This window comes from Cottoperca gobio, chromosome 17 (assembly GCF_900634415.1).
Source record: "Cottoperca gobio chromosome 17, fCotGob3.1, whole genome shotgun sequence".
NCBI classification, from domain to species: Eukaryota; Metazoa; Chordata; class Actinopteri; order Perciformes; family Bovichtidae; genus Cottoperca; species Cottoperca gobio.
Genome location: NC_041371.1, coordinates 18,858,808 through 18,868,519, shown reverse-complemented (window position 1 = coordinate 18,868,519; position 9,712 = coordinate 18,858,808).

Sequence of the window (9,712 nt, the reverse complement as noted above, 5' to 3'; positions counted from 1 at the left end):
CATGATGATAGTGTTCCCACTTATCTGGTGAGAGACTTTAAAGAGGACTCTCAGAACATAACAACAACAGACTACTAGACAACTGATATAAGACATAGATCCAAAAGAGCAAGAGAAAGGTTAGGGTTAGGGGATTTCGAATATGCACATACATGACGGAATAGAGGCAAAGAATATCACATTCAGCAGAGACTGCACAATCACATCAAATTTGATTTCTGTGACGTAATAACCTGTCCCTCTTCTCTAACAATATGCAAAACTGATCAGAGGAGAGGAGGACACTCAGTCACCCAGGAGTGGAAGCTGGATATAAATGTAATGTAGCAATGTAAAAGGGACAGAGAGGAGGAAGAACAAGAGGCAGAAAGGGCACTAAAGGAAAACCTGGAGATGGCGAGGAGGCAGGAGTTTGAGCAGAGCCAACTGAAAATAGAACGACTTCAGTGACAACAAACCCCAAGTGTAAAGGTGTGTATCATAATCCTTCCATTCCTCTGCACTGACCTTGTATTTAACAAGTTAGTTTGTATTTAATTGTAAACTTGTATCTTATTTTGTCTCAAGAAAAAAAAAAAGTCAACAAGTCCCTGCAGTGGATTCAGGACCGACTGAAGGTTGGACACTGGGTCGACAAGTACCAGCACTATGCGGACAAGGAGAGGGAAAAGCGCACGAGCAAAGCAGAGCAGCAGTATGAAAACTGGATTGCTTTCCACAGAAACAACAGCCTGAAGGGCACTTTCTTTTACTAATTCACTTCCTTTTTTGTTTGTTTTATTATTTACTGTGGTACTGTGCTTATGGTGTCGCCTGGCGCTATGGCCACAGTCCACCGCCACACTGCGTTTCTTTGTTAGTGTGATGTATAAACCATAATAAAACTGTGTTGAAGTGAAAACCTCAATTTGTACTGATTACTGTCTTACATAAATAGTGCTTAAGATGTGTTGAAATATATTGATACTCATATTACAAATGTTGACATTGTGTGGTGAAGGAAAGGTCATCAAGGACATAACGGGCGTAATAGCTTTAAAAGTGACCTATTTGGAAAATAAACTGATAGATATTTAAAGAAACTTTAAAGTGTTACATTTAAAAAGGGAATATGGTGTCAGTGCCCCTAACACAGAGCCTAGACCCACCTGTGCCCCCCCCCCCCCCTACGAACGAAGATTGTACAATAATAAAAAGTTCTTTTGTTGTGACGATATGGCGCAGACGCGAAAGGCGGAACAGATGTCCCCCAACATTCTAGTCGGACCCTTTAGACTCAAACCTTTAGATCAGGGGTAATCAACTAAAATTCTGAGAGGTCCAGTTAGAGAAAATGTCCACAAGCAAAGGTCCGGAGCATCATAATGTGTAACGTGCGTTATGAATTAGTGTGAGATATATTGAAGCAGCCTAGTAGCTGTATCAACGTCTGCACGTAATGAACAACTGACTGTCAAATCTAATAAAGAAAGTACAATTTAAAAACATTTAGAACAATATTTATTGTCACTTAACATTGAACTATACAGATATATATATTACTGTAGATAGGTATAATGTTCTTCTCGGGCTGCGATTAAAAATACAATTGAGAAAGTAAATAAAATAGCTTTTGAAAAATTGTGCATCTTAAAATAAAGTGCTTAACCTTAGAAAATGTAAATAAAGTGTAGCAGCAGCTTGAGTTTCCCTTTTTCTTTAACTGTTTCACATCTTGATTTAACTCTCAACCAGTGTTAGAATAAATCAGTCTCAACACATCTTAACAATTGAACAGTTTAACCCAGGCTAGCACATCCTGGGTTAAACTGTTCTGATGATGCTGACAGGTGGCCTATTTGCTTATTTGTCACGAATCAAAATCACATTGGGCTCTGAGTGCTTATTTTCTGTGCCCTCAGTTCAGACTTGAGTGGGTTTGTTTGGTCAAAAACGTTGTGCTTTGTCCTCATAGTGGCGTTTCACATCACCACTGTTAATGAGCACCACGGTCTCTGAGCATATGAGACGCTGGTGTTGTGCTCCAGTGGGAAGGATGAACATGAATGAGTCCATTCTGGGTTGAAAGCTATGTTGACTTTTCTCTTCTTGGAGAGCGCCATGAGTAGTTATTGTTCTCTCCCTGTCTGCCGCTCACTCGTCTCTTCGTCAGTGTTTCTCCCCTTTCTCCGTCTTCTCTCCCTGTATCGCTAACTCGTCTTTCCGTCTGTCACGTGCCTCTCGCCTCTCATCTGTCTGTATTCAGAGTCGCAATGTTTGGAATGCACAGATTTGATTGGCTGAGTAGCATCACGTGGGATGGCTTAACTAGCATGTAATTGGTCTGTGAGTTTCCTGAACCGCTAAACCAGTGTCGTAAAAACGAAAAAAGCTGCGCCGGTTAAAATAGAAGCGCCCTGTCAAAATTGAAAATCCCTTAATAATTTATTGATTATAGGTCCGGGTCCGGATCGGTCGGCGTCGGCGTCTGGGCCGGACCTGGACCGCGGTCCGCCTGTTAGTGACCGCTGCTTTAGAGTGTTACACCGCCTATGGCTTGCTGGCTGACACATGGCTGAAGCGCGAACGATTCCAACTTACCAATTACCTGACTAGAGGAAGAAGCAAGAACCACGAAGAATTAAAGGTGAGCAAAACTATTTGATTTGTGTGATTGTTACAAGGTAAGACTTCAGGTCAAGAAATGTTGTTGTTGACTGTTAGTTCACTTAATAGCAGCCAGCCAGACGTTAACGTTAGCCTGAGTTGATGGCTTGCTAGCTAGCTAGCTATATATTATTAGTAAGGATGAGTGTTAGTAATTTATTCCTCGAGTAGTATGAGTATTTTTTTTTTATGTAGGCTACGTTTTTATTTATATATGTATTTTTTAATTTTTTTACCGTTACCTCTAGGCTACATGTCAAGTACATTGTGACCCGCCTTACTTTTTTGGTGAAAAAGTGTTTTGAAGTAGTGAAAAATAAATGGTTAATATCATATGGTAACTGTGACTGTGTTTTGATTGAGAATAAGCATTAAGCGTTTGGTAGGCAATATTGCTGTGCATCCTTATTCATGCAGACAGATTTGTTGCGTTCTAAAAATAGATTTAGAAGGAATTAATGCAGCCCTCGACCTTGGAATGAACTACTTGTGCCCATCCCTAATAACTAGTTTCCATCGGTTTTGCTAGATGTAGTTGTAACGTTTTAGTTTTTAAATAAGTGCAAAGTCTACACCAATACAAATCCACTATCCTCTAGAGCACCAACATGAAGCAATGTTTCATGTTCTGGCAAACTAGACGCATCAGTGGAGTTGACTGTGGTGTAAATGGAAACACTGCCACTGCTTGCATTTGCAGAAATGGTGCTGTTTCCAACAAAAATGACATCTGAAGTATTTATCTCCACATCGTCTGTTGCAGATGTGTCTGCCAGAGAAGATATACATGTCTGGTCCGTCATGTGTCTTTTCACCTTCTTGAGCAGTTGCATCACTATTGTCTTCCACCAGATTTATGTCACAGGCAATGTCTCTCTTCTTGGTTGTAATTTTATCTTTTCATACAGTTCCCTGACTGATATTATCCTCTAATGAATGCTGCTGAAAGTCAGTTAAATCAATGTCAAAATCAGTAAGGTTCCCCTCTGCATTTCTTTCATCTGGAAAAAACAACTGCACAGCCTTTTCAATTGGGTTCTTTTTTTTTACTGTGCATCATTGCACTCTCTTTTCTGGTTCCCCCACCCTTTTTGGTGCGTACCTGGACAAATTCCCCTTCTCTGAAATGCATCCATCCAAGTTAAATTTTTCTTTGATTCTTCTTAGCATTCTTTGGAGGAGTTTGATGCTCTCTTTCAGATACATGATCATGTTTGTTTCTTGAGAGCCTTCCTCTAAGTCGCTCAAAAAACTTTGTCTTGCTGGGTTCTCTTTCCTTCCGTCTGCAGTATCCAAAAACAGCCAATCGATTACCATAGGATGGCAGATACTCTCTCAGCTGGTCATCTGTCATGAGATGTATGACACTGGAATCAATCTAAAATTAAAAAATATTTCAAGAATTTTTAGGTCAAGTGAAAAAATTACAACAATGAAAAACCTGCATATACAGCACCGGATATTATTTACAAAGCTCTTCCAAAGTGTAGGGCTTTTTAATCTGTTTATCTGTAAAATGTGAAAATTAAGCATTTCCTATATAAACTACCTTCTCCTGCTCCATTCGCTGTATGTCTTCCTCAGGCACATGTCGTGACTTTAAATAGTCACATAGCTCATCCATCTTGTGACTGTTCAAAAATCCTCTGTACCTCTGTTGAACAAAATGAAAGCTTAAATATAAACTTAAATAATTCTAATCTAAACAGTTGATTTTTAGAAAATGGTTTATTTATTTGTTTTTATTATTGATCTTCTGATCTATAGCCCTCTGATATGACAAATCCAGTGCTTTAAAGTGGTTGAGGAGAAATGTTCACTTCTTTTGATTTTAGTGTGACACAGTTTATGACAGGAGTATCAAACTCATTTTAGTTCAGGGGCCACATGCAGCAAAATTTGATCTCAAGTGGGCCAGACCAGTAAAATCACAGCATAATAACCTATAAATAACAACAACTCCAAATTTTTCCCTTCGTTTTAGTGCAAAAAAGTACAAGTACATTCTGAAAATGTTCAAATTTAATGAACTATCTTTATACAAAACATTATGAACAACCTGACATTTCTTAAGAAAAGAAGGTGCAATTTCAACAACATTATGCCTCAGTTTATCATTTACCCATATTACAACTTATAGATCTCAGTGTATCTACAAAGGCACAAACCATTTCGTCACAGGTATCTGGAACAGTATTTTACTTTATGATCAAAACAACACATTTTTACACTTTGCAAAGTCATTCCGTGGCCTGGATTGGACCCTCTGGCGGGCCGGTTTTGGCCCCCGGGCCGCATGTTTGACACCCCTGGTCTAGAGATTATTGAAGCAAAAGCTGTTTCTTTTACATTCTTAATAAAAATATCTTACCGTCATGAGAACACCTAATGCAGGCCTATTGTAATGTAACCGTAATATTATGCACATATAAAATCAACCTGTTTCCGAGCCTCTCTGAGCATCATTGAACTAATGCTCATGTAAACAAAGCAAATCAAGTACATTTGACCTGTTGATCTGTGGGACTGATGCAAAGCCTGTGATCAAACAAATCAGTACACAGAGAATAGAGCAGGAAAATCATAAAAACCATAGTAAATCCACAAAGATACATAAATGTTTGTGTGATTCGTTTTTAAATCAATTATGCAGTGGATCTATATCTGTTCTAAAAGTAAACGTACCTAAAGTCTAAATGTCAAAAGCTTATTTTGGCCTCAAAAATCTCCACACATGCTCTCCAGTTAAACATAAGTATGTCATGTTGTTGGCTTCTGTGTTGTCCCTCCCTCCAGATTTACTCATCAGCTCGAGTATCTGGAGCTACAGTAGTTGCATGAATCGCCTGGTGGTGGCAGTGAAGGCTTTCTAACATTAAGTATTCATCAGAAAAAGAGGAACCATGGGAAAAGTAATTAGATAGTGCCTCATCAGACCATCTGGGCAGCGTTAGCTCCCATGACACCTAGTAAATCCCTGCATTGCCTGTTGAGCGACAGAAGGGCCCTCTTGTACTTAAAAAGGCTATTTCCTCTACTCTTCTTTTTTTGGATTCTCAGCCCTTTTTGTGAGGCCAACCTCGATTTTTACTTTGTCACCACCAACAGCCAACCAGCATTACAGCGCTAATACTTTGCAACTATGTTGCTAACAGCTGATACATAGGGCAGGCTAAGTGTAACGTTGAATTTAAATTTGAGTAAAGGTAGCTAATAAACCTTATATATAGTGTCTTAATCACTAGCCATTTTGAATGTATTGCACTTCCATCACAAGAAGATACAAAGCAAGCAAACCATCATGAACTTTAGGCACAGTGGTGAGCAGAGCTTTAGCTACCACTGAGGACAACAAGGTCATTTCCTTTTTATTATTTCGGTATTAATACGACTTACGTAGTCTTGAAACTTGAAACTAGTGGTCTAGTTGTACGGCTTCCAAATAAAACACCAGATGGTTGTGAGTTCAATACCAGGGCTGCCACATTGTGCCGCTGAGCAAGGTACTTAACCCTGAGTTGCTCCAGGGAGACTGTCCCTGTAGTTAGTTCACTGTAAGTCGCTCTGGATAAGAGCGTCTGCTGAATGACCTGTAATGGTCAAAAGCATGACTCCAAATTAACGTCAATGTTGCTCTGCAGGAATGTGCATGGGCTGTTTGCTAACCAGTATCTTAACTTAAAAGATGATAACATCAGTTTTAAGTAACAAATATGAGGAGGTGAGACAAATATTTGACTCACCACAACTTTTACAAAAAAGAAAAATCATATCTAACTTTTTATATCTTTTCGTTCTTTTGGCATAAATAGGCTTCCATGAAAAACACTATAAACCATAAATGGAAGAAAATAAAGTCAGAGATTCATAAAAAACATGGCGATTCCTGCTTCCCCTTAAAACCTCAGAAACTACTTTATTGTTTACTGGAAACGTTTCTTATTAATAAAGTCCTTAAATAATAACAATAATAACAACCAAATCTATTAGGACTTTGAGTAGTTTATACATATTTCACTTGTTAAAATTCACTTCAGTGGTGGACAGATTTAAAGACGATGACATCATCATGTCGAGAAATACATAAAAAAAAAAATTACATTATCATTGACCTTTTTGACTGATGACTCGACACTCATGATCCTCAATTTAAATAAATGTTATTTGAATACATAGAACATGCAATTCATCAAATGTCTTTCGTATTAGAGTTTAGCATGTCTACATTATATGTAGACTATTTGTAATGCATTACATTGACATTGCTGTGTTTTACTGTGCGCTGGTGCATTTTGTAATTAGACATAGTGCCTTTTTAATCTTTTTTTAAATGTTTGCTCTCTCTGATGAAGCTTTAATCTCCGCCACATGTCCAAACGCTTAAAAATCAGATCAATTACCAAGTCACATTTAGTCAAGTCACATTTTTCTGGCACTTCATGCACAAACCCAAATTAAATTCAAAGTAAGCATCTGTCTATTATGAGGATGGATGGCAGAAGTATAGTGTGTGTGTTTGGTAGTTGTGTTAATGCAAGTATGTCCACATGTGTACTGTATTTGTGTGTGTGTGTGTGTGTGTGTGTGTGTGTGTGTGTGTGAAAGAGAGAGAGAGAGAGTGTGCGTGCATTTGTGGTTCTATGAGTGTGTAATTAAAACAAGTGATTTTTTTTACACACAGATTATCCCTCTATCCCAGCTGGTCAGAGTTGGATTTGACCACCCCGACAACCAGAGAGAGGAAATCTCTTTGGGGCTAAATCCAAATTGGCACCCTTGATGATTTTTTTCTAAACTGAAAATGTGGGAGTGTTCAACTTGAATTCGGCACTGAAATCAAAACATGAAAAAACATTTCTTAATTCTACTGACTTTTTTTATGGCTATGCATTATTTATTTTTGTTTTTTGCACAAATGCACTAGATATTATGCTGGTTAACCATGCAGCAGCATTACTGCATCGTATTTCTTTGCGTGTGAGCCTCTACTCGTTAACATATCAATCCGCACAGATCGTCCCGGCTATGTCGTTGTACTGCATTTATGGAGGTATTATAAACAAATTCAAGCTTTAAAGGGCAATACACTCACAGAGACTGACAGCTATTGAGATGCAGAGGTTTGTGCACATCTGTCCTGTTTTTTATACACATGGACTCAGAGAGAGATTTAACAGCGCCTGCCTTGTAATGAGGTCAAATCAGCTAACTGGTTCCTCATGTGAAAATGGAGAGACACCTTTTGAATTTTGCTTTTGTTTTTTTGTCACAGCTAAGTATATTCACAAGCATATATACACATGTTAAATGTTAAAATAAATTAATGGCTAAGTGTTTTGTTTTTTTCAGAATAATCCAAAACACGTGTCATCCAACTATGTGAACTGTAACGAGAGTTGGAAAACCCACAAATATGGAAAAGAGTTTTATTACAATTGTAACAATCCATGAAACGATCAACCTAAATGCAATACAGACAATCAGGTTCTCAAGGAAAGTCTTTTATATAAAAATGAACACAGTAAAATGTATAATTTTATCATATCTTGTTATGGCCGTCATGAGAGTCACTGAAATGGTCTTTCAATATAAATAAATTACAAAAAATAGGTAAAAATCAGCTTTACATACATTACACAGCCTCAAAGTACTTTACATAGTTAATTACAAAATGAGCTTTCAGTGCATTCATGCTCTTCCAATCCACATCCATCAAATCAAATTAAATGGCCAAAAGAGATTCAGAGAAGTGTGCGGGCGACAATCAAAATCAGGCACATAATTCAGGGATTATTAGTACACAGCTCTTCTTTGTAATCGATACAAGTTCAACTTGTAATGTGCTATATTTGAAAAATTAATTAGAAATTGTAGTTTTTCCACATAAAAACAATTTCAGTATGTTTCTTCATATTAATAGTAGTACATACACTGTATAATAATATTATTATTATTAATAATAATAGGAAATTGTGCTTTTCCTAATGAATTTGTAACATGACCTGAATACACTTGATGCTATTTTAACCAGGAGCCATATCTCTATCATCACATACAGTACAAAGCACCTTCATTCATGAAAGTGCATATCAAGGGATTAATTGCATTGACTCATAAATAAATAAATACTGAAATTACTGTAAATTCATAATTCTGACTTACAATTAGTTATAGCCTATGTTTCACGTTAAATAAAAAAATTAAAATTGGAAAATGTTATGGGCCAATGTTAGCTTTGGTTAAAATCATATTAGTAACACCTGAATAAGAGCTTCATAGCAGCTGAATTAATGCAAATTCACTCCTCATGTCAACATTAGTTAACAATATAGCCCACTAGCTACAGTGTATTAACTTACTAGGAAATGTTTGGTAGGAATTGAGTGCTGTTCAATATTGTCAATTTGCTTTTAGCTAGCCGGTTGTAGGTTTAGGAACTGCATGGCTGCAGTAGGCTATGTTGTCTTTCAAAAACTCAGAGCCTCTGCAGTGGAATTTGTATCAATATTAAAACATGTTGAACATGCGTAGGCCTACAAAATATATTGCATTTGTAGAAAATGTGAAAATACATAATTGTCTGTCAACTGCTCAAATCTGTTCTTACAAACTTTCAAATGTTGTTTTCTGTAAGAACTGCTGTTAATGTTATCTGAATTGTGTTGTTTGTTAGCTACTTTAGTTTGTTAGCTACTTTAGATCGTTAGCTACTTTAGATTGTTAGCTACTTTAGATCGTTAGCTACTTTAGATCGTAAGCTACTTTAGATCATTAGCTACTTTAGTTTGTTAGCTATTTTAGATCATTAGCTACTTTAGGTTGTTAGCTACTTTAGGTTGTTAGCTACTTTAGATTGTTAGCTACTTTAGTGTGTTAGCTACTTTAGTTTATTAGCTACTTTAGATAGTCGGCTACTTTAACTTGTTAGCTACTTTTGCCTATGAAAATAATTTCTTTAGAGGCCTCTTTATAACTTTGTTTGTTTGTTTATCTTGTTTTGCAGGGTAGCCTACTGTGTATGTCCGTGTCTCCTTCTGTCTTGGTAAATTAGCTGAACTGCATTTTA